General features: G+C 37.7%; 1 long non-coding RNA gene across 2 annotated transcripts in view; it reads left to right on the top strand.

The window, feature by feature from the left end:
* The window catches only part of LOC123613725 (uncharacterized), a 1,048,954-nt gene that overhangs the window by 11,437 nt on the left and 1,017,158 nt on the right, over positions 1-20,359 (top strand). For both annotated transcript variants that reach the window (XR_012508401.1, XR_012508400.1), the window contains exon 3: positions 7,752-7,855. This is a non-coding gene — a long non-coding RNA (uncharacterized LOC123613725). The remainder of the gene's footprint in view (positions 1-7,751; positions 7,856-20,359) is intronic.

Below are 20,359 nucleotides of genomic sequence, written 5' to 3'. Positions count from 1 at the left end.
ACCTGGACATGTGATGGGTATGTGATAAAGTAAAAATAGACCAGATCAGAGGTCTGAAGGCCTGGCCTCTCGGACAAGCTCTGTCACTTACTAGCTTTACTAAGGGGTTAATAGTGTACCAATCTCTCCGGTCCTTAGCATCTTCATATAAAAAATGAGGGGCATGGGGTGGGCATTGAGGGTGGAGAAGAACTGTATTATTTAAAATTTCCTAGGTCCCATTACACCCTAGGTCCTACAATTCTGTGTGTGTGTAAAGCTGTTTTCCAGCCTCAAAAGAAATTGCTGAGAGTTTCATTGGCAAAGTTCATGTTTCAAAATGAAGATTTCTCAATGCAGTTTTTATTTCTTCATCATTTATGGGGTGGTTGAGAAAAGAGCATGGGATTGGAGCCACTGGTAAAAAGAAACTGATATTTTGAGAGTATTACCTGTGCATATTTCTGGCTTCTAGTTTACCCAAGATGTCAACCATAAGCCAGTATTGAAAGCAAAAGTGATTTGCCAGTCTCGTAAGGCTTGATTTTTGGAAAAGAAGGCCAAATGTGATCTCTGTACATAAAGGCGATCATTTTCGTTACTAGTTATATGTTCACAGATAGGTCAAAGTAGTCTTTTTCATTTGGTATTAACTAAGTCTGTCAGGGTATTTCCCACAATTTAACTGAACTCCGACATTCTCCCCACATCAGTTGTGGTACACGCAATGATGGCCTCCCAATGTTGTCCATGTCCTAATTCTTAGAATCTGTGAATATGATATCTGGCAGGGAAAAGGGAACTTTGCAGATGTGGATGTGATTAAGTTAAGGATCTTGAAATAAAGAAATTATTCTGGATTATCTGGTTGGGCCAAATATAATCAGAGGATCCTTATAAGTGGGAGGCAGGAGGTCACAAAGAGAGAAGATGCTTTGAGGATAGAAGAGTAGGGGTCACAAGCCACGGAAGGTAGGTGGCTTCTAGAAGCCAGAAAAAGCAAAGAGACAGATTATTTCCTAGAGATTCCAGAAGAACTATAACCCTGTGTACTTACTTTGTCCTTCTGACTTCTACAACTATAAAATAATAATTGTTGTTTTAAGCTGTTCAGTTTGTGATACTTTGTTATAGCAGCAATAGGCAACCAATACATTTACATTGTAAAATTGACTGTATAAGGGAGTTTTCACTAGAAAATCTTTCTACTAAGTTCATAATTGGTAGGTCAAGTTAACAGCTTAAAAAATTTTCAAAAATGTAATCCTCTAAAAATGCTAGCGTATGTAACAAGTCACCAGTAGCTATATTTAACAGTAGGGAAATCAACTAGAGTAATTTCTTATTGTGAATTATCCAAGTTTTCTTTTAAATTAATTAAATTTTTATTGTGGGTAAGAGCATATCACGTGAGATCTACTCTCCTATTTTTTAGTGTACAAAGCACTATTGCTAACTAGAAGTACCATATTGGACAGCAGATCTCTAGAAATTACTCATCGTGCTTAACTGAAACTTTATGCCCTTTGATCAGCTGTTCCCCATTTCCCCCTCGCCCCAGGCCCTGGCAACCACCAGTCTGCTTTCTGTGTCTACAAGTTTGACTATTCCATTTATACTGCTAATATAAGAGGAATCATGCAGTGGTTGTCCTTCTGTGAATGGCTTGTTACACTTACCATAATGTCTTCAGTGTTCACCATATTGTTGCACATTGCTGGATTTCCTTCTTTTTCATGGTTGAATAATGAACCTGCCTTTTTCAGGGGTGATTATTTTTGGATAGAGATTCCAGATACTATATAGTAGATTACCGAGATAGCGGGCCCTCACATAGGAGTCTCCTCTGATGTTTTGAATATTTGTCCACCAATTCAAAAGGTTGGACCTAAGAGTCCTCCCCCTGAATGTGTGTTGGACTAACTGACTTGCTCCTGACAAAGAGAATGTTGCACAAATGATGGTATGTGACTTTGAGGACTAGTCCATAACGTACCACCGTCTTCTGTACGCTCACTCTAGGGGAAATTTTTTTGCATGACGTGAGAACACTCGAATAGCCCTATGGAGAGGTCCATGTGGTATGGACCTGAGGCCTCCTAACAATAGCCATGTGGAAGAGCCCCTTGGAAACGGATCCTTCAGCCCCAGTGGGGCCTTGAAATGACTGAAACCCAGGATCTAGGTTATGACTGCAACCTCCTAAGAGAACCCTGAGTAGGAACCACTAAAGTATGACACTCCCACTGACCCTTGGAAAATTGTGAGATAGTAAAGGCTTGTTGTTTTGAGTTAAGATTTAGGGTAATTTGTTAATGCACTAATAGAAAACAAATACACTCTCTTTCATGATATTTTTCCTGAGCTATATAATGTTGTTATTCTTTGTAAACAAAGAAAGCTATCATATTATTGAGGTTTATGTATTTATTTATGTTTAAAAAAACATGACTGAGCCTGCATTATGCTTACTATTCGGAGAAGTGGAAAAGTAAGAAATTACATGCCTTGAAAATTCGTTTGAGAGAGAATCTATTCACTGGAAAGTGACTAATGGAGGTTAAAGGGTAAAAGAGGGAAAAAAAAAAGCATTTTCTTCTGCCTCTTTGATTCCCAGTCTGTCCTACTAATTAACATCATTTATTTTCACAATTCACAATCAGGTCATATAATTAGAGAAGGATTAAGCTCTTCTTTCTGGGAGAAGTTGGTTAATTTAAACTGTTTGGAAACCACTTAAAGAAAACCAATGAAAGACTGAGGGGTGGAATCTAGATATAATGTAAAAAGAGTATAAAGTGACCAAAAGCCAGAATAATAACTCTGTACTAGTACCAGTGCTAAATTGTCTCAAATTTAACTCATGGTAGAAAATACTTGTTATTTATATATTTACCTGGGTCTAAGAATGCTTTTTTCATAGCTGCCAGTGTATGAATGGTTCATTATTCACTAATAGGACATCATAATTTATGTCAGATAGTATGATTAGAGTTAACATGACTGAATTATTTAAGTTGTTTTCTTGCTTAGAGTGTCTCATGCTTTACATATTTACTTTTGGGTATTTGAGTATCCACAGGTTTACCACCTAAGAGAGTCCTAGACATTTCTCTCTTGGCAAGTAGAGTGACATAAAATGTATACTTTGAAAGAGGTAGTAGCAATAGCCTACCACCCCTTGAAATTTACTTGTCATCAGTGTAACTAAATGACATTGTGAAAACACTGTATCTATTCTTACTGTAGGTATCTAGCTGCAGAAATAGATAATCTTCAGTCTTCTGGGTTAATTTTTTTGCATCTGAGTCCTCAAGTAAACAGAAAGGTCTTAAGATAAAAGTCTCTCTGAGGAAAGCCTGACATTGTATGTCTGATCTAGAGGTCAGACTTTCCAACAGAACAGATATTACTCATCGTCCTTCATCTGAACAGTGTGATTCCTCTGGCTATGACAGGGACACGTGACAGGTATGAATATGGACAGCTTCAGTCCAGTCCTGCTGAAATTCTCGCTTCTTTCTCCTTGGGAGTGAGTGCAGATGCACAGGACCCAGTTTCTAATGAGAACTCACCTCCTGGAGGCTGTCTAGCCCTTGCACATCAGTTTACAGCTCCATTTGTAAGCGAATCTTTGAGGGGCCTTCCTTCAACCCCCAATCTGTCTCTGGGCCTCTTCTGTCATTTTATTGTGGATAACAGCTTGATTTATAGTGTGAAAGAAAAAGAAGATGAGGGCTCTGTTTTGTTGTTGCCACTTCAGGCAGACACAGTTGCTGCACTTCCGAAGTGGAGTGACAGGTTTGGGAGGGGACCGAAAAGCTAGGGGAACATTCCCAGCATAGGAAATGCATGAGAAACAAAGAATCCAGCTGACCATCGAGACACTGTGAACGCCAGGTCGCACGGAGTCTCTGCATCACTCTCTTGAGAGACCCTAGGCAACAGCTGTTTCCTCTAATTCATTTATATCGTGGCTGGGAGCTGAGGCTGAAGCTTATTACTCTAGTTCCCCTTATTCAGACCTACCTGATGTTCCATCGCCTCTCTGAGCGTCTTCCTGGAATGGAAGAAAATAAACCTCATTTTAGTGAAAGCACAGCAGATTCACTGCTGCTTATTAGTCCTTCTGTTTATCTAACTTTCCTTACTTAAAACAAAGGACTGCAGTAGATCACCATCGTTTTCTCTTGGAAATGAAATGGAAAGAAATGTGTGAATGCCTATCTTTGCTGGAATTTATGCATTAATTATATTTGACCAAAATATTAAGAGCTAAATGCATATTTTTATCAAGTTTTACATGCTCTTTGCTAATGTCCTTACTTGGGGAACTTTTCTACTTAAAACTTCTTTGACTTTCTCCCTCTTTGGTGAAAAATAAGTTCCCCCTTTACGTTTGACCCACCTGCCACCATGGGTTCGCATCTAGAGGACACACGTCAAACAATATTTGAAGAAGGAAACAAATAGGAGGTCTCAGAGTTGGAGCAAGATGTTGGAAGTATCCCTTGTGACAGCAAGATAACTGAGCAAATACAGATATTTTAACTTAAAAATAAATAAATTAAGAAAACCCCCAAACCAATGGATTCTTTTATTTATTTATTTTTACTGCTCTGACCAAATTAGTCTGTAAGAATAATTGAGTCCGGCTCTGTTGCCAATATTTACGTTCTAGAATACAAACCAACCTTCTATGAAAATATTTCATCTGCTATAAGAATTTTGATTGCTGTAGAAAACCCAGTCCAGTTATTAAACAACTTCCTGAACATTCCTCCTAGGATAATACTTAACATAAGTAACTTGCATGGTTCACTATTAACATCCTCTTTTCCCCGTTGCCCCCTCACCCCTCATTTAGATGACATTCTTGGTTTTGTCGTTATCATTGTTGTCATTGTCATTGATGTAGGCGTATTTGTAAGACAAAAGATAGCGAGAATAACCAAAGAGCTGCTAAGATGGAATGAATGCCAGTAGAGCTGGCAGAAGAAATGAAGCTCACAGTTCCCAGCCGCTTGAGCCTGTTTCATTTGAGATAGGGCAGCTGGGCAGGTGAAGGAAGATATGGTAATGATCTAACCATTGTTAATAAATGGATGTTCTTATTTTAATGAAATGCATCAGTAGCCATTAGGGTAAACAGAGTATGGTTCTGTTAGTCTTTGCATTTGCAGTTCCATTGAGAAATTAAACACTGTATTTTACTTCTTATACACCTGGCCTTAGGTGACCTGGCCCACAAAACTTGTTACCCCATCAACTAGAAATCACAGGTCGAGTTCTCTGGGTGGCAGATGCTGGAGTGGAGTTTGGTGTGTAGTTGGGTATTTATTAGGGAGTGTCTTGGGATCAACACCTGCAGAAGAGAGAGGAAGGAAACAGGACTGGGCAGAGGGAGAGATTGCACTGCTATGTGGATCTGAATAGTCTTGACTTATCCTAAGGGGAGGTATGAAATTATAACGTCCTTCAGGATTGTCTTGGTTTGGAACCCAATAGTCTGGTCCTTTTCCCCATGTCTATTGTTGGATGTGAGACCCCCTGAGAAGGGCGAGATCTTATCTAAGGTGGGAGGTGGCTCTCTGCAGCAGAGGCAAACCCTGAAGGGACTGATAGCTGAAGGTGTCTGATGACAGCATATTCAGCAGCTGGGCAATAAGCCATTCCTTGAAGTGAAATATGGGTGGCTGATCTGTGTGTCCATTACACCAGTTCAGGGACTTTCAAAGACTTTTTTTTTTTACCATGGTCTACAATAAGAAATATAAGAAACACCTCTTACATTACCACCGAAGCATATGCACACATGCATGCACACACACACATAAAGAAAAAAAAAAAGTTTCACAGAATAATACTTTAATATTTGTCCATTACATATGATGCTCTCTGATAATTTCTATTTCAGTCTGTTTTCCTTCAGTCCATCCTGTATTATTCTATTCCCCTTTCACCTTTTAAAATAAAACACATTAATTTGATTTCAAGACTTACTATTAGATTACAAAATAGAATTTGAAAAATGCAGAATTACATTGTTATAGAAATTAACAATTACTGTTGAGTGAAATACTCCAGGTTAAGTAGAAGTGACCTGTGTTCCATGATGTGATTGGATTACATGTCCTGGAAATGAAACCAGAAAAGTGCCACAGCCAAGCCTGGCAGGTCTGTGGGCCCCAAAGAGAGGGTGTGGTTCATCACAAAGCTCTAAATCCTGGAATGCCTTGTTCCAGGTGGACTGTCATTTCTGATTACTTGTTCTAACGGTACGAGCTCCAGGCAAGATTTTCAAAGAAGGATGTTAATTACTAGGGGAAGAAACTGTAACTGTCAGTGAGAACTATGATTTCCATTTACTCGTAGAGTTTTAGGATGAGGTCAGGTATAAACACTTTAGTTTTTCTTGACAGTGATGCTTGTGATCTGTTTTGTGTTGCAACTTTCAAAAGAGCGGAATTACTGGAAGAAACATTTGGTGTCATGCTATTGAATATTGAGTTTTGAAATATAGAGGGTAAATTAAAATGAACAAAAACACTCCATTTTTAGACAAATATGAAAAAGATCATGAACACAGTGAGATAGAATTCAGGAAGATGACAGACCAAAATGTTTTCTCTTTGGACCAATCGCAAAAACAACAAACAAAAAATGTTTCTTTTTCCTTGGAACTGAAGCCATGTGTTCAGAGCCCTTGGAACTGAAGCCATTTGCACTGGAACAAAGTAGAAATATCATTACATGCATTTAAAATTTAAGGTAGCTGAATAAATATGATTCTACTTGGAGAAGTATAAAAGCAATGATATAGTAAGAAAGAAAACTAAAGGTATCTATTATTTTTCATGTCCTGTGCTAGGAAATCTGAGATTTGCTATCATATTTAGTCATTGGCGAACTTGATGGATACTAAAGAAATTGAGGCTCAGATGGAAGTGACTTAGCCAGGTTAACAGATTTAGCACTAGAGTATAGGTTTGGCTCCATTCTTATTACTTCAAAGTCATATATATGTTTGATTTTCTAACTTTTAAAAAGCTACAGAGTAAGTCTACATTAAAATCAGGTATCTATTTATGTGTCAAAATATAAGTGGAAAACTGGTTCATCAATTCTCTATCACATTTCCATATTTTACATTACTGCTGCATGTGAGATGAATGTATTATAAACTTAAAAAGTCATTTATTACTGTTGCAAGTCTTTGGAAATTTCTCACATGTATCTGTATCATATTTCAGTTAGCTGTTAAAAAATGCAGAAGCCAGCTTTAAGTAAGCCAAAGTAGTAAGTATGCATATCCACAGAAGAAGCGTTGAGATTAAAGTCAAGCAAAGGTTCGAAAACCAATGGAAAGAACATGTTTTATAGATATATTTTACATCAATTACATGAACTATATGTAATAGTGATATACACACACACACACACACACACACACACACACACACACACACATATACATACACATACCAAAGTGTGACTATTCTCAAGCAATATCACATCTAAAAAGTGTAGTATTGTTTTTTAAAGAGAACATCAGACTATCTTTGATGGAAGGGTATATCCACACATGAACTTATGTTCACTTCAGATGTTACTGGTATATTAACAATAGTAGTTCTACAAAAAGGGAAAAAAAGAGGTTGATAAAGGACAGACTTTAAAAAGCCACTATTAGCCCAGTTACCTCAAAATAGTACAAAAAATTAAGTGGTTGACCTCATTTAGTAGCTCACCTCACATCATTTTATTCTCAGGAAATTAGCTCTGAAGAGTGTTGGAGGACAAATTTAACTTCAGCATTGGAGATGAAAAATGAACCAGAAAATGTGTTCAGAAGCCGATGAAGACACTAGAAAGGGTAAAATATAATCACATTATCTATCTTAATATTATCCATACAAATGAAATTTCAGAGTTTAAATTTGTTGTGCAATGGCTTTCATATTTCTGTGACCCTGGTTGTGCTGTGGTTTTTGTGTCTCTTGGTCAAGTCGTAACACTTTTGGATTTCACCTTTCTTTACCTATAAAATGGGACAGCAGGCTTTTAAAATTTATGTTCTGTGGCACAGTCTTGTTTTTTTCAGGTATATTGCTTATTCATAGGAGTGATTACAAAAAACTATTTGAAGATTTTGTACTTGTGGAACAGGAGATAGCAGTTTTCTTATTTGGGTTCTGCTGGGGTTCATCTGTGTGATCTTGAATAAGTCACTTAAACTCCTCGAGACCCAATGTGTAAACAACAGAATGGATATTCTGATTTGTATTCCTTATTTCTCAGTGGAATCTACTGAGGATAGACAACCTGGAGGTACTTGAGGGGTATAACACATTTCAAATAAAAGGTATTATGACTTTAACAATCTGTTGTTACTACTGAAAAAGACAATCAGTTGTTCTATTAGTCAGTGAATTACCATTTTCATATATGACCATAATTTTAACTCTTAATTTGCCTAAGACATTTGTTAAATAATGATACAAGGAGGAGTATTTATTCTAATGTCTTTTGGGATGAATGTTTAATGATATTAGACAGAATGGAAATCAAAACATTTTGCATCTTCTGGAGAAAAGATGTAGTAGATATTTTGGAATGTGTGTATCCCAAAATAATTATGGAAAACAAAGGCTGATTTAAATTTCGATACCAACTTAAATGGTATTTATGATTATTGTCTTCGCTGGGTAGGTATTGATATATGGAAGTGTGTATTTTGATATTGCTATTTTGAAGTGTCTAGCATGCTCTTTATGAATGCGTCACTCAGAATATTCACATTTGGTCTTCACAAATTGAAGAACGACAAGTCAAATTTTAACATTTGGTCATATTTCCTATTGTGGTTGAGGTGTTGAGGGTAAATGCGCTGTCAGTGAGAGAGAGCAGAGAAAGAGCACCCAGAGCCTGGGGCTGTGCCTGAGCATTGACTATGTTTAAGAAACTGTTGCTAAAAATAAAACCCATGAAAGAAGTGGCCAAGGGGTATTCAGAGAGGAAGGAGGAAAAACAACACAGGGCCGCACAGTTCTAAAGGAGGAGAGAACTTCCACACTTAGGGCTTGGTTGATGTACGACAGAGGAAATTGGAAATCTCTGGGATCCATGAGCCAGAGATGAAGCCACATTGTGAATCTTGGAAGGTCTGAAGGAAATAAATGCAGTATGACATGGGGACCAGGCTGTCGGTGCTTGACAGGAGGTTTCAAGGAGCCAGATGTGAGCAGTTCTCATCAGAGACCTGCTTCTAATTAACTACCTGGATGCAATGGTGGTCATAAGTAGGACTCAGTCCAGAAGGAATGGGACAGGAAGCCAAAGGAGACACTCAGATATGTTTGGGACAGCATGGAAACCCAACAACTGGCTGCAGAGCTGAGGTTGGGGTATGTACAAGGAATGTGACTGACCAGTTACTGGAAGGGGAATATCATGGTAAAAGGGCTAATAACAAAATGGATTTGATGCTCACTCCAGAGTTCTCTGGAGTTTCTTTACATTTCACGTGATTAGGGGCCTGATTGATTTCTGAAGTTTGGATTAGACTTAAACTAACAAGTGGAAATTAATTGTATAGCAGATAGTAGATGCTCAATAAATATTTGCTGAAGAAATGAGTGAATTCTAAGATCTTAGATCTGGAGAATGGAAGTCTTCCACTCCCAGCCAAGCAACTCCAAAGGTATCAATTCACAATAGCATTTCCTAAATGTGTTCCGTGAAATACTAATTTCTCAGAATATGTCTTAAGATCAAAGAGTGTTTTGACCAAGTAATTCAGGGAATTGCAGAGTTAAGTAAAATTAATTGCATTTCTGTACTGCAAGACTTCTCAAACTTTTTCTTAGTGTATCTGATGAATCTCTGAGAGATGAGTAGTATGTAAACATTTCCATGTTTACTTGACCACAGAACCCTCTCCTCAACAACCACCTCTCTTTCCCTAAGTTTCCCCTGGACTGGTGTTATGAAGAACGTGCATTAGAAAGTGTTGGAATACAGAGTCATATAAAAATCCATGGATAAAAGATGAGATGGTGGATTTTGGATTTTGGTGATTTTGTGGGGGAAAAGTGTCCTTTTTTTAGGAGTTTTAAATATTTCAAAAGCAAATATTGAATGAACTAGATAATTTTAAATTGTATGTCTAATGTTCATCTCCAAGGATTTCAAGAATCAAGAATCTTTTTTAACTTCCAGTCCACAGTTGGAAGTTGGGTTGGAAAAATTTTGAGAGGATGGGACATTTTTAGAAAATATATATGGGATGAGGAAGATGAGTTAGAGACAGTCATTGCATTGTCCACATATTATCAAAGCTTTATGTACTTTTTTCTGCTTGAATTTCTATGGGGAAAAAGAGTTGTTTGTGTGTGGGGAGCAGTGATTGGGGGTTGTGAGGGAGGTCTGAGAGTACCTACTAGATGGTATTGTCCTTTGCTATGTCTGTCTCCTCCCAGTTAAGGAAGGGCAAGGTGGGCACCTTGATTCAGTTTTGTATTGGCAGCATCTCTCGCCTCATGTGGAATATAGCAGGTGCTTAGTAAATATTTGAACTGAATTGAGCTAAGAGGATCTGAAGAAATGAGTCATGGTTTGTGTTCTTTACAATGCCTGTTTTTTTTTTTTTACCAAAATGGCAGGATCATAGCCCCCTCCTCCTCCTTGGATAGGTAATCTAGGGTAAAGGGAGCACTACTTTCTTGAGGGTGATATTTTGTTGACATTGTCATATGGTGTTTTCAAGGTGTTTTGCATCATCTTTCACCAGAGTGGATACCAAAACATGTTCCAAAAACAAAAGTCCATAGGCTGTTCTTTATTTTTATGGGGGGATAAAAGGGGAGGTTGCCATAGGATTACAAAGCTTAAAGTTCTGGGAAAGAAGAAAACTGGCAGAACAACTAAGCAAGAAATTGCAAAAGCCTTTATTTCTAGGGAAGTAGGAGGTTTAGAGCTAATATCAGATGGTTTGATATTCTGATATCTCATCTTTCCCCCAGCTTTTCATGCAGAAGGAAGTTTGACTCATTCTAAATCAGATCTTAGAATAATGTCATCACAACAGTAGCTAATAATTTTCTCATAGCAATGAAACTCCTGGAAAAAAATTCAAAATTGGTTGATAATGTGAATCTTTTATGTGAACTTTGAATCTGGTTGAAGTAATTATATATATTAATTAAAGTAGAGTTGATTTAAAATAGTGTGCTAATTTCAGGTGTCTAGCAAAGTGATTTAGATATATGTACGTATGTGTGTATTTTTCAGATTCTTTTCCATTATAAATTATTGCAAGATATTGAATATAGTTCCCTGTGCTCTACAGTAGGACCTTGTTGTTTATCTGTTTTACATATAGTAGTATGTATACGTTAATTCCAAACTCCTAATTTATCACTCCCATGTCCCTTTCCCATTTGGTTACCATAAGTTTGTTTTCTGTGTCTGTGAGTCTCTTTCTGTTTTGTAAATAAGTTCATTTGTATTGTTTTTTAGATTCTACATATGAATGATATAATATTTGTCTTTCTCTGTCTGAGTTACTTCACTCAGTATGATAATCTCTGGGTTCATCCATGTTGCTATAAATGGCATTATTTCATTTTTTATGGCTGAGTAATAATCCACTGTGTATATATACCACATCTTCTTTATCCATTCATCTGTTGATGGACACTTAGGTTGCTTCCATGTCTTGGTTACTGTGAATAGAGCCTCTGTGGATGTTGGGGTGCATGCATCTTTTCAAATTAGTTTTCATCTTTTCTGGATATATACCAAGACGTGGGATTGCTGGATCATTTGGTAGCTCAATTTTTAGTTTTTTAATGAGCCTCCAGACTGGTTCCATATTGGCTGCACCAATTTACATTCCCACCAACAGTGTAGAAGATTTCCCTTTTCTCCACACCCTATCCAGCATTTATTATTTGTAGACTTTCTGATGATGGCCATTCTGACTGGTGTGATGCGGTACCTCATTGTAGTTTGGACTTTCATTTCTCTAATGATTAGTGATACTGAGCATCTATTCATGTGCCTATTGGCCATCTGTATGTCTTTGGAGAAATGCCTATTTAGATCTTCTACCTATTTTTTGATTGGGTTATTTGTGTTTTTGATAGTAAGTTGTATGAACTGTTCATGTATTTTGGAAATTACTCTCTTGTTGGTTGCATCATTTGAAAATATTTTCTCCCAGTCTGTAGGTTGTCTTTTTGTTTTGTTCATGATTTCCTTTTCTGGTCAAAAGCTTTTAGGTTTCATTAGGTCCCATTTGTTTATTTTTGCTTTTATTTCTTTTGCCTTGGGAACTTACCTAAGAAAGTATTTCTACGTTTATGTCAGTAAGTTTTGTCTGTGTTCTCTTCTAGGAGTTTTATGGTGTCATGGCTTATATTTAGATCTTTAAACTATTTGAAGTTTAATTTTGTGTATTGTGTGAGGGAGTGTTCTAACTTCACTGATTTATATGAGGCTGTCCAGATTTCCCAACACCACTGTAGAAGAGACTGTCTTTTCTCCATTGTACAGTCTTGCCTCCTTTGTCAAAGATTATTTGCCCATAAGTATGAGGGTTTATTGCTGGGCTGTGCATTGTTCCATTGATCCGTATGTCTGTTTCCGTGCCAATACCATGCTGTTTTGATTATTGTAGTTCTGCAGTATTGTCTGAAATCTGGGAGGGTTATACTTCCAGCTTTGTCCTTTTTCCTAAGGATTTGAAGCAATAATATTTAATAGAATTATTATTATTAAATATTAGAAGGAGAACTTTTTAACTTATTTTATTTAACTGTTGAATACCTACAGTGAAAAAGTACTGTATTTATCACTGCGGCACAAAGAAAAGTAAGATATACTTTATATATTAAAAGTTGTTTATAGTTGAATTAGAGGGACTGGCATGTCCCAGGATAATAAAGTGAGAGAGAGGAGGCAGCAGCAGATCAGGGAGAAGATGTGAATGATGGCTGAGTGTCAAGCCCTGTAGATTCCAAACTTTCCTGCTAGTGTCGTGATGTAAACATGCTGACTTCCCAGCCCAGCCCCTTAGCTGGCTTTGAAAATCCTAACTTGGTGTGTGTCTGTATCTTAGATAGGCAAATTTATAGATATTTGAACAATAGTCATTATGATGGAATGACTAATTCCAGAGGGTTCCTTAAAAGAGACTCCTTCAGTGCTTACTAAAAAAATAATTCAAAGAGCTAGATATTACATAAATTCTAGCACCTCCTGACTAATATGTTTCATCTCTCTCCAATTGTTAACTTCAGTAATTAGAATAAATTGAGACAGCCACTCACAAAATCATGTGACGTAGGAGAAAGACCATGAACCCTGACACAACAACACTGGCTCAAGGGCTGATTTCAGTATTTATTTCCTGGTTGACCTTGGGGGAAATGTCTTACTTTCTCTATGCCTCTGTTAGCTCCTGTGAAACAGGATTACAGCATCTAAGTTCAGGGATTAGTGTGAGGGAGGTAACACCTAAGGTTAGGTTTCTTCCTTACCTCCTCTCATGGAACTCTGCACTTCTCATTTGATAGCACATTTTGCAGTTTGTAATTCACTAAGTGCAAAATCAATTCTTTTATGTCTGTCTCCTCTGCCTTCTTCTGGGAGACACGCCTCCTGAGGGATGGAACCACGTCTCTCCTATTGACTATGCTGTCCCAGGTGTTAAGCATGGACTGGAGTGTCAGTGTGGACTGGAGGAACCAGAGCAGAACGTGGCCTATACTGCACTAGTGATAAACATTGCCTCCCTTCTTCCTCATACCCAGAACCCGCCAATTTTCTTTTCCTTGCTCTGTTTCTCTCTGAGTTTTGGGAATTCCTATGTTTCTCCTACAATACAGGATATTATTGCTATGTTGCTTTTTCATAACATTTCCTGGGTGCTACTTATATGTAGCATGGACCTTCTTAGTCAGCATCAGACTCTTTCTGAACTAAAAATATAGTCTCTACTACTTTTACCTGTCCTTAAAGGGATTTTTCCTGAGTTGTTCCTTATAGAAAAAAAAGTGATTTCTGGGTCTAGTTATATTATCTTGAACATTTTCTTTCATTTCACTCAAGTTCACAGGATGAGGGAAAGATTAGGCTGATTTTGTACCTTTGGATCTCACTGCTACTGCGCTATTCATTATTTCATGTATTAAGTAAGGAACCTAAACCTCATATAGCCCTACATTCTATTTACCCAAAGGTGGAAGGAAACTTAAAGGTATCATCTAACCCAGTGTTTATTGCTTATACTCATTTTCATGTTGACTGATTTCTTTGTGAATATAACAATTATTCCTTGATTCCATCAAGTCACGGCAGCACCGAAATAGACTACAGTTTCAGGTCTGTCTTCTGCTTGCATTCACGACCAGGGCTCTGAAGAACTGCACATTTCCAGGAGAGGAGTTTCCATGGAAACCCGGACAAAGGCAAAGCAAAATAATTCTTCAAGGCCCACAAGAAAAAAAAATCCCCCCTTGCTTTCTGCTTGCAGTTCTGGGTCCCCTGAGCAGTTCAGCTGGCTGGCACTGTCCTTGCTCTCTAGGAATCCCTGTTTGAAATTTATATATAGCATTATGCCTCTCTGAAATCTGCAGAATAGGATTTGGTAAGTATGACTAAAAAGTTATTTCTCAGGAGAGCTCAAACCCAGAGGCTTTTTCTTTTTACAATGAGACTGAAAAATATAATAAAGCATACATTGAAGCAGCCACTGAATTTACAAACATAGAGTTGCTCTTCAAATGATCAAATCTTTGATACAGGTCTCAAAGAAGAGAGTTTTTGAGCAAATAAATGGAATCAGTGATTTAAGGCAATTTGGTGTTTCAAGACAATTTGTTTGTTGAAAACAAAGACCAGGTCAAGTGATTTCTGATGCATTTGCAGGTCATATGTCTTCAGTAAAAGGAAGTCATGGGGTTCATATGAATTCCTTTGGAAAATGATGCTCCTTTCATTAGTTTGCAAGGTTCCAAAGCAGGCTGATTGTCTTATTTGTGTATCTTACATTGGACTGAGTGCAGCAGTTTGAAGCTATTTTAGGGACTGGATCGATACACTAAAGAGCACCCACCATCCTCTCCCACACAGGGTTCTTAAGGGCCCCAGGCAGAAACAGAATACCCTTCACACAACTATTGACACCATTTAATGCATTAATGGCACAATTCATACTTAACTTTCTTTTCATTGTTGAACTTAATTGCAATCATGTTCAAAAATATATTCATTCTTCAATTCATTCTTTCAACAGATAACTTCTGAATAATTATTGTGTACCAAGTACCGTGCTAGGGACATACCCTCAGGGAGTCCATGAAGGAATGCTAGATTTTTAAAAAATGAAATAACAGACACACACAGACACACACACACAAAACAGCAAAGGGAGGGAGTTACTACATGCTGTGAAATGCCATGGTACTAAGGCTTGTTCTAGGTTTTATGGCAGTCCAGATCAGGGGGTGTGTCTCAGCTTAGTGGTGATGTTCCTATAGGGGTTAGATCAAGTAAGGACTTCAAAAAGAGGTGATGGTAGTTCTGAGTCCTAGAAAATGGTTAAGTATGAATCAGGTAGACAGGTAGGGGAAACACATTCAGAAGAAACAAGTGTCAAAACGCAGGGATTTGGAAGAATGCCTGTGTTTTAGGCACTGAGCGCATGTTATAATGCAGGGAGTAAGGGAAGTGAGAATGGAGAAGGCAGAAGGGGTTTGCAAAGCTAAGGAGAAGATGGGGAAGCCGGACAACAATTTAAACAGACATGTTAAATCTGTACAGTCTTCCTGGGGGAAGTCACTTAGAGTAAGGAGGACAATCAGGAGGCAAAGGGCAGTATTGAGAAATGGTGACACCCAAACTGAGGCTGTGTAGACAGGGATGGAGAGGACGACTAGATCTGGGGGACAGCTGGGCTTGGTAACCAGTGGTTGGGTGAGGGTGCAGAAGAAAGGAAGACTGGAGTGGACTTCAGGTTTCTAGCACAGGTGCTGGGAAGATGGTGATACTATTATGTGAAATTAGTGTGAGAGGCAAAACTCCATAAAGATTAAGAGAATGAAATAATGCCACTTGCAGCAACATGGATGGGCCTAGAGATGATCATTTTAAGTGAAGTAAGTCAGACAGAGAAAGACAAGTATCATATGATATTACTTACATGTGGAATCTAAAAAGATGATACAAATTCACTTATTTAAAAAACAGAAATAGACTCACAGACATAGAAAACAAACCTTTGGTTAACAAAGGAGAAAGCAGGAGTTGGGTAGGATAGGGAAGGATAAATTAGGAATTTGGGATTAACATATACACACTACTATATATAAGATAGATAAACAAGGACCTACTGTATAGCACAGGGAATTATATCCAATATCTTGCAATACTCTATATGTATATGTACCCATACCCTAGAGTATGGCTTTAATCCTTATGCTGACTCAAGTAACCTCAGACAAAATTCTTAATCTGTGTGAGCCTCATTTCCTTTGAAATGATCCCATGGGACTGTTTAGAGGCTTAAATGAGACAATACTTATGAAACATTTGCACATTGGCTCCATCTATATTTTTTGAGCATTAATTAGGTGTCAGGGTAATGGAATCAGAGGTATATAAGATAGAATTTCTGTCCTCTTGGAAATTCTACAGGATGAGAGGGAAGGTAGACAGAAGCAAGTTAACAAATCAATGAGCAACTCAATTACAGATTTGGAAGAGCTCTTTGAAAGCAATGACCAGGTTGAGGTGGCAGAGATAGGGTTGAGAGCACTACCATTTGATATGTTGTTAGGAAAAGCTAAAACTTAAAAGTGAGCCAGAGACAGCTATTGGTTTGGGGAAGAGCCTTCCAGGCTGAGAGAATGACCAATTCAAGAGCCTGAAGTGGGAAAGAATTTTGAAGGACAGGACATGCTTAGCAGTTCCTCACAGTAAGTGTATAGTAAATAATACTTATTTAGAAACACGGAGGGATCCATTTGATTATATGCCATGGAAAACTAGCTTAACAAAATTTCTTTTTTCTTTATGACATACAGTAGTCAGAACGATATTTAAAATTGCCAACTTTACAAACGTTATCTTCATATTTAGGAATGAAAATAAAATTGTCAGTAGAAAGCAGGGGAAGAGTTCTTTAAAGCAGTGCTGGGTTTTATGGGCCAGGAATTCCCACTGGGTACTTTGTGATTAATATTCTTCCCAACAGCTCTTTAAATATATTTTTCTTTTCTTCTTTTCCAATTATCTTTGTCATTTGATTGGACTTGACTCAGCCTTAACACTAGTTGACCCTTCAAAGATAGGAGACTGTTAACTAGCTTCTTGAAATCTGAAGTTTATACCACTATATAGAGAAAACTCTATGTTAACTTGCATGCTTTAGAAATCTCTCTTATTAGTCACTTCTGCATTTTTTTCTGTGCAGTGATAGAAGACATGTCATTTAAATTATCAAAAAATGATTACTCAACTTCGATTTGATGTTACACATTCCTTCCCTCCCCTTTAATGAAGGTACTGGAGATTGAACCCAGGACCTCGTGCATACCAAGCATGCGCCCTCCCATTGAGCTATATCCTCTGCATCCCACTGTTATACATTAAAAAAAATCACAAATAGAGATTGTTATCCAGGGAAATTGTTAAGTGACTACAGCATCCTGTTGTTCAAACATCATGTCTGAGAGTTTACTGTAGTACATGCCAAGGAACGATTATAAACAATTTCTGTAACACATCAACCAAGGAACCCTAGTTAGATTCTCCTGCCATTTATTCTGCTTATCTTCTTGAACTAGAATGTATTGTAAAATGAGTTGCAAATATGTGGTAGTTATCAATTTAAGATAAAAAATGTAGAAACATTAAATTTAGATAAAGATTAATCAATGGCATGTGTTAAAACATGTTGATAATATAAATTAAAAATTTTAACATCAAATGAATAACCAAAAAGGAAATAGCTAAGCAGACATGAGAACCGTAAAACAGGAATAGGGCTGCTCTAGAATTCAATGAGTGACGGCTTCCACGACTGTTCAGAATGAATTCTAGCAAAGAGCTAAGGAAGATAAACAGTCTATTTAAGTGCAGCTGGAAAATCCCCCTTCAGCCAGCAGCTGGCCTGACTGTTGTCATTGAAAGGGCACAAGTAAATGTCATATAATTGAGTCATTGAGAAACTGAGATGACAATAAGCTACATTCTCATTAACACTTTTTAAAAAATTTTTCCCTGGGTTATTAAATAGATGATGTATAAGAGTAGTATGAAAGCTAAAGAAAAACTCTTAAGAAGTCAGAGTTTAAATAGGTCTCAGCTCTTTAATCAGAGGTTTCCAGAGCAGCTGGCTGTGGCTCTTGCCTGCCAGGTGGAGTGTGTTTCTGTGACATGACACTGATAGATTCTGAATCACTGCCTTTTACAGATATGAGAAACACAAACCTCGTATGAGGCAATGTGGTACTTTAAACAAGTCCAGAGACTGCCACATCCTTGCACAGACAGTGCCTTCTAAATGCCCCCTCACCTCTGTACAACAGAGGAAGATCGTCTTCACATTTTTAAAGGAACCTTAGGTCAGCAAGGTGCTCTTTGCCCAAGTCAAGTTGGATATTCTTCCTGTACCCCCATTTCCTGCTTCCTCATTTACCTCTGGCTTTCATCCATGACTATGAACCGAGGTACTTATTCGTTCATTAGTTGGCGTCTTCTAGCCTGACACTGTAATTGACCTTGGCTTTGCCCCTTGATTCTGTCTTTGCTAAACTGAACTCTGTGTCTTTGGAAGGGACTTCACACATTCTCCTGGTTTTGTTCTTGCTACACCTTGCCCAGAGGCTAAAGTATTATATGCATACCCAGCTTTTTGGAAAGAGAGTCTTTGATAATAGAAGTTTTAATGCCGAATTGCACACAGCCTTTAGTGACAGACAGAAACAGATAGTTTCTACATCCTTCAAGTACAAAAATGTTCCTGGTAGATTCTTGGAATCTTATTGGCTACTCAGATTTGAGCTCAGTGACGTACACTATATAGCTAATCTGTAGGAAGCAAGATCGCCTTATTAAACCTGAAACTGTACAACAAGGCAACCAAATAGATTCTCCTGCATATAATCTGAATATTTACATAATGTTCATTAAGGATGTCCATTAGTTAAGAACTAGAAAAAAGTAAAATTAATTTGTAAAAATCACAATAAGTTACATACAGTTGATGTGTTAATAGAAGTCACTAAAACATAAGTTATTTAAAAATTCTGTGTTAATTTATGTAATGATGATTGTTTTAGATCAAAATGCAGTCGGGGTTATCTCAGATGTGTGAAATGTGGTTGTGACAGGAGCAGTCTGATTCCACAGCCCGCACATTAGAACCAGCCTCCCTGTCTTAGTTGTAGATTAGGTCTGTCCAGTGGTGGATGCTGCTGCTGTCCTCCTGGATCACCTGGGTCCCCTTACTAATGGGCTGCTAACAGCTGTCACTTGCAGCCTTCTTCCAAGAACTATCTTTGGGCTACTAAGCTGCTTTGCCCAGCAGTTGGGAGACTGGATTGCAGGAAGTGTCTGCAGTTCACACTTTCCAGGGTGGACCACGCCAAGGACTGACTGTGCATAAGCGCAGAAGCCCAGTTCCAAGGCAAGACAAGCTCTGAAGATTACTACCATAGACAGTTTTTTTTTTTTTTAAATTGAAGTATAGTTAGTTTCCAATGTATTAATTTCTGGTGTATAGCACAGTGATTCAGTTACACATATATACATACATATTCCTTTTCATATTCTTTTTCATTATAGGCCATTACAAGCCATTGAATATAGTTCCCTGTGCTATACAGTAGGACCTTGCTGTTTATCTGTTCTGTGTATAGTAGTGTCTGCATATCCCAAACTCCCAGTTTATCCCTCCCTACCTCTTTTCCCCTCTGGTAACCACAAGTTTGTTTTCTATGACTGCGAGTCTGTTTCTTTCTTGTAAATAAGTTCATTCGTGTCTTTTTTTTTTTTTTTAAGTGATATCATATGGTATTTTTCTTCCTCCTTCTGGCTTACTTCACTTAGTATGATGATCTCCAGGTCCATCCATGCTGCTGGCATAATTTTTATCAAAGACACAATCTTGAAATGATTCTAAGGAGCACACTTTTCACATTTTTAACATGTTTGAAGTGGAATGCACCTTACAGTTGATTTGTCATACTTTAACTGGTAATTTTTTTTCATTCTTATATGTACCATAAGAATGTATCTTCTGGTCAACGGTGAATTAAAGTCAGTGAAGTTAAGGACTGGGAAAGAGTGGAAAAAAACTTCTGCTTGAAAA

The sequence above is a fragment of the Camelus bactrianus genome, chromosome 7, assembly GCF_048773025.1.
Source record: "Camelus bactrianus isolate YW-2024 breed Bactrian camel chromosome 7, ASM4877302v1, whole genome shotgun sequence".
In the NCBI taxonomy this organism is placed as follows: domain Eukaryota; kingdom Metazoa; phylum Chordata; class Mammalia; order Artiodactyla; family Camelidae; genus Camelus; species Camelus bactrianus.
This window is presented reverse-complemented; position numbering and strand designations above follow the sequence as displayed.